Source organism: Pyrus communis, chromosome 11, assembly GCF_963583255.1.
Source record: "Pyrus communis chromosome 11, drPyrComm1.1, whole genome shotgun sequence".
NCBI classification, from domain to species: Eukaryota; Viridiplantae; Streptophyta; class Magnoliopsida; order Rosales; family Rosaceae; genus Pyrus; species Pyrus communis.
Genome location: NC_084813.1, coordinates 7,455,219 through 7,461,262, shown reverse-complemented (window position 1 = coordinate 7,461,262; position 6,044 = coordinate 7,455,219). Strand labels below are relative to the sequence as shown.

The following is a 6,044-nucleotide window of genomic DNA, read 5'->3' as shown; positions in this document are numbered from 1 at the left end:
TTCATATAAACATTAAACTCGCCTAAACCACTGTGGAATGCTTAAATAGAAATCTTATGTTCAAGTCTCGTGTATGAAGAGTTTGATACAAATTTGTTATTATTAGCCCATTGTGTGCTTCAGCCCAAATTCATGACCTTTTTGGTGTACATAATATCATTGTATTCCAAAAAAAAAAAAAAAAAAAAAATACTCACCTACAAGTTACAAGTGATAATGAATTCTATTAGACCATAGTGTCAGCTTCTTATATTTCTTTCTTTAATAAAAGAAAATAGTTATTTTCTAGGTTTTTTATACAACGATATATTACACTAAGAGGTGCGTAGATAAATTGACATTGAACTCAACATTCGCAATAATATAATCTAAGACATGTTACTTATAAGTGAAGATAATGCAACGTATACTGTTAGACCGAACACTAAGTGACTATTATTTTTCTAAGCTCTAAAATCCCCTTGCTAAAATTAGGGTTTCAAATTCTCATATTCGAAAAGCTAAATCAAAGAAGTGAAAAGCAAATGGATGCTTTGAAATGATATTATATTAAATTACTATTCTTGCAGAACCACTCCAGGTACCGTCTTTATTAGAGGGGATATTTTGAACCCAAATAAAAACCCTAAAATCCATGTCTTTTACACAAAAATGCACCGGCCTCCGTCCCAACCCAGTGGATGAATGCCAAGCATTACTCCTCTCGGTTTCGGGTTCGAAGGTTGGTGACCTTTCGGATGGTGTGTACGTGAAAGCAAACATGCACCCATATCTTAACCCTTTCGGTGTAATGAGGTATTTCAAAATACCTCTGTTTTTATGACAGATTGATTGTTTTCTTCCCGTCGAGTTTTATTTTTTATTTTTAGGCAAATAACAACAACAACAATCATACCTGTAATCAGGAGAATGTTAACTAGAAGTATGAACACATGAATGATTCATGATTTGATTCTTACATAAGAGTCCCATCGAAGGTGCCAAGTAAATGTTTACACTAAATCTCTTGGTCATTGACGTAGGCAGAATATGCAAATCAATCGCTAGTGTGTCACAACTAGGTATTGCTATTACACAAGATTGTCGAGGAGAAGGGGAGAAGTTAAAACGATAAAAGGTATCAGAAAAATGTAGATGTTAATGCAGGGCACTTTAGACTCATATAGTGGTTCAGATTGGGTAAGATTCCATGAAAAGCCCAAAGAAGTTCAAGAATCCCAAAGTCTACAGGGCTTAGAGACGAATGCTCCCGAGCGCTAAAGCCGACCGCTTATAATCCCAGACTAACCAGGATATATAAAGAACTTTCTGACCGCCATGGCACGTAGGCAGGCTGAAAACTTTACGGCACAGGTCTCCAAGGACAGGTTTGTCAGTAAACAATCAAGCCACATGGCGAATCACAATTAATGACGTAGACCCAAGATAGGACGTAAAGGTGCTTGGGGAAACGCTCGAAGAGACACCATTCTGAAAAGGAGAACCTTCTCGGCTGATCGTCTATCAATTCATCGTCGAGTGTCTGGTTGATAGGTGAAAATATGTCAGTATGCCAGTCTACATAGGTGGCGCATTAAATGCCAGCATCCTGTATTGAGGTTTGACAACTGAGGAGAAAGGGTTAATGTATTAGTTGAGTGCTATTTTTAGTCTTACAATCAATAAAATCCAAAGAACACAATGGATGTAAACTCTCCACATATAAATTGTCTATTAATTTTGTATTTCTCAGACGCGGGACTATTCTCCAACAACTGTGTCTTTTGTTGGACAACATTTTATACAACATAAGTGGTTGAGCCCAAATCAAATGGTTGAAAGAAAGGCCTTGTCAAATACATTTCTTTTACACATAAATGTACCTATCTTCATTCTTGTCAAATAACATTCATCTCTACATAGGCTTTCCATACTGGGTCGAAAAATTGAGTATAGTACCAGTAATCAAAATCCGACAGTAGGTTGAAAAATCTGAGTACAATGAGAGTGATTCTTATATTAAATTACTATTCTTGATGAACTACTTTAAGTACTGTGTCTTATTTTGTAGAGACCAGAGAGAACATCTTGAACCCAAATGATTGAAAGGTTTATTAAATTCATTTCTTGTACACATACAAGTACCAGCCTTCTTCCTAACTCAGTGTATAAATGGCAAGCTTTATTCCTCTGGGTTTCGGGTTCAAAGGTTGGTGTCCGTGGCAAACTGCATCCATGATTCCAATTTCCATATAACCTTTCAACGAAATGAGGTATTTCAAAAGGAAATTGTTATTGGCACTTCAAATTTCTCATTCTACACTCCAAACTTTTTAAAATCTCATTCTACACTCCTCACAAGTGTATTTTTCTTTCTAAATATATGAAGTTTGGAGTGTAGAATGAGAAATTTAGAGTGCTAATAACAATTTCCTTTCAAAATACCTCTATTTTTCTGGCAAGATTGTTTTTTCTTCTCCCTATCGAGTTTATTTTATATTTCAGGTTAACAAATAGGGTAAATTACACAAAATTATCTCAACCATTGGGTCAGTCATACCCCATCTTTAAAAAATGTCAATGTCATATCTCATCTACGAATTTATTACAATTTCATACCTTCCGTCAGTTGTCTGTCAATTCCTCTGTTTGTCCCCATCGAGTTTATTTTATATTTCAGGTTAACAAATAGGGTAAAATTACACAAAATTATCTCAACTATTGGGTCAATCATAGTTTTATACCCATCTTTAAAAAATGTTTATGTCATACCTCATCTACTAATTTATTTACAATTTCATACTTTCTGTCAGTTGTCTGTCAATTCCTCCATTAAATGCTGACGTGGCTTGAGACGAGACTAATTTTTATTAAAAAAATTAATTAAATATTAACTAAATATTAAAAAAAACAAAAAAAAAACCAAACTCACCTTCTTCCTATCCCACCAGTCCCCCTACCATTCCTCCCTTCACTCCAGAATCCCACCCTTCCTCCCTTCACTCTAGAACCCCACTGCCGCCTTTCGTCCTCCATCTCCTCCTCCACTAACCTCCCCACACCTCTCCCCCTTTCTTTCTCGGTCTCTCCCCTTTCTCTTCTAGTTTTCTCTGTCCTCTTTGACTCTCCACACCCAGAGCAAAGAATGGAAGAGCGAGAGGCCAATGCGAACGGGACCAGGTTTGGGTTCGAGGAGGGTGATGCAGAAGGCGTCAGCGTTGACGACCCAGAACGCAATTTGTTCTGTTCACAATGGATGTGATTTGATTCTTGATGGGTTTAGAGGTGATGAAATTTTGGTTTTGGATTTGATTTTTGGGGGTTTTGGGGGTGGGATTATGAGATTTGATTTTGGATTGGGTTTGATTTTTTGTTTGAGGTCTGATGGGATCGGAGCCATCAAACGGCTGATGAACGGGGAAGGAGATAGTTTGGTTCTAATGGTGGGATGAAGTGGTTTGGTTCTGATGGTGGTTTTGAGGTTTGACGGCTGGAGGAGGATGAGGAGGAGATGGAGGAAGAGAGGCGGCAGTGGGGTTCTAGAGTGAAGGGAGGAAGTGTGGGGGGTGATGGGTGGGATAGGAAAAAGGTATGTTTGGTTTTTTTTTTTGGTTTTTTTTTTTTTTTTTTTGGTTTTTGTTTTTTTAAATATTGAGTTAATATTGAATTATTTTTTTTATAAAAAAATGGGTCCCACCTCAAGCCACGTCAGTATTTAACCGAGCAATTGACAGACAACTGACGGAATGTATGAAATTGTAATAAATTCGTAGATGAGGTATGACATTGACATTTTTTAAAGATGGTATATGAAACTGTGACTGGTACAATAGTTAAAGTAGTTTTGTGTAATTTACCCTAACAAATAACAACAATCATACCTCTTTTGGTTAGGAGCATGTTAATCACAAGTATAAACACGTTAATTGTTCATGATTTAATTCTTACATAAGAATCCCATCGAAGGTGCCAAATAAACTGAATCTCTTGGTCATTGACATAGGCATCATATGTAAATCAGTCGCTTGCGCGCCACAACTAGGTAATGCTATTACACAAGATTGAGAGAAATTGCGCTTTTGACTTCTAATTAAGCTGTTGTATGTCGTCGGATGAAAATTTCTCAATATGATTATTTTTACACATTATTTCAATTTGATTGTCTTCTTTCCCTCGAGTTTATTTTATTTTTTGTCAGAAGCCTGTTAATTACAAGTATTAACATGAGTAATCATGACTTAGTTCATACATAACAATTTGATGGGATGTTCCAAAAAATGGTTACATTGAATTTCCAAGCCATTGGCATAGCCAACAAAATAGTATAAATCGCTTACTGTTGCTGTTAGCATTCATATTCGATAAATCTTTTGACTACGAATCAAGTTGTTGTACTTATACATAGCAAGAAAATAAGTCTTGTTGGAATGACCATTAAAATACATATGATGTATTGTTTTTACAGAGTTTGAAACTCATCATCTCCTATCAAATCAATTAGCTATTTAATTGACAATTAAAGTACATTTGAAATACTAATAAGACTCTCAAAGTCGTCATGAATTTCACTTCATAATTTAACGTCAATTTTAATGTTAATATTATAATATTATACCAAAAATATAAAATGATAGAAAATCTCACTTTTAAAAAATTCTCCTATCATTTCTCTGAAGTACGAATGGTGTACATATATGGTGTATTTTGTTGGATCAGAAAGATATTGTTCTTTTGATTCAAATATTGGGCCCACCATTCCTCCCAACTCTTTCGTCAATCCACTCTCTCATATCCCTCAATACAATCTCAGCGTTCTCGTCCGCCTTCCCTTGTATCAACGAATGGTACATCCCATCGTACATCTTCAAAGTCTTGTCCGCACTCGATCCCTTCTCGTACAGCAGCTGCGACGACGTCGGACACGTCACCCCGTCCGCCGTCCCGTGCACTGTCAAAAACGGCGCCGTCACTCGTGAGAAATTGTCCTGCACGCACTTGCACATCTTAGCGGTTTCCCTCACTGTCCGCACCCTCGGTGGGCCCGTGTACATCCACGGATTCGACGCTATGATCTTCAGCTTCGCGGGGTCCTTGATCGCCTTCCCCACCATATTGTTGTCCGGCATCGCCGCCCACGTGTCGGCGATTCCGAAGAGGAGGCCGTACAGGAAGAGATGGACTTTGCTGGGCTTCATGTTTTCCGATTTGACGAAGAGCGGGGCGGAGAAGATCAAGCCCGTCCACGTATCGGGAGGGGATTGGAAGTACAAGAGCATGGTGGCTAAGCCGCCCAGGGACTCGCCGAACAGGAAGGCCGGGAGGCAGACGTAGGGTTCGGACTGGCAGACGTGGAGGAAGTAGGAGAGGGAGCTGGTGGCGACTTTTTCCATGTCGCCGAGGTAGCAACGGATGCCATCGGACCGGCCGTGGCCGAGGAGGTCGGCGGCGAAGATGGCGTAGCCCCAGGTGGCGTAGTGGATGCAGATTTTCTGGAAGAGCCAGCCGGTGTCGGATCCTTAGCCGTGGGTCATGAAGACGGTGGCTTTGACTTTTTGATCCAAGGGCAGGAAGAACTGGGTGAAGATCTGGCCGTTGGAGGTTTGGAAGAAGGATTTGGTGTTGCGCACTCCTTGGGAGGTGTAGTACTCCTCCTCCGGCATGTCGCCTCAGAAATTCGGTGGCGTCTCGGTCGACATTTCGTTATGTGGTTCAGGTTTTGGAATTTTTGGCGCTAAGGAAGAAATGGAAGCGGATTTTTAGAGAGAGAGGAAATTGCGTACACGTGGTGCACCTATATTTAAGTTACAATAAAACTTTTTTGGTGTATGTGGGTGGTAATTTTTCAATAGGCCTAAAATAGGAATGATACAATACTTGTTTTTATACAAATAGTGAAATTCTTATGTTAAAAAATTAATAATAAAAATATAAATTTTTTCACTACTTATATAATGTTACAATACGAAAGAAAAATTCTTGTGCGGTTGGTGAAGGGAGTTGGTGGACTAACTTTTGGGCCCACCACTATTCCAATGTTGTTGACGGGTGAACCTACTTTTCATTAT

At 38.8% G+C, this 6,044-nt stretch overlaps 1 pseudogene; it reads right to left on the bottom strand.

Annotated features, from left to right (window-relative positions):
- Positions 1-4,715: 4,715 nt before the first annotated feature.
- On the bottom strand, positions 4,716-5,675 carry LOC137708958 (caffeoylshikimate esterase-like; annotated as a pseudogene).
- Between the last annotated feature and the right edge of the window lie 369 nt (positions 5,676-6,044).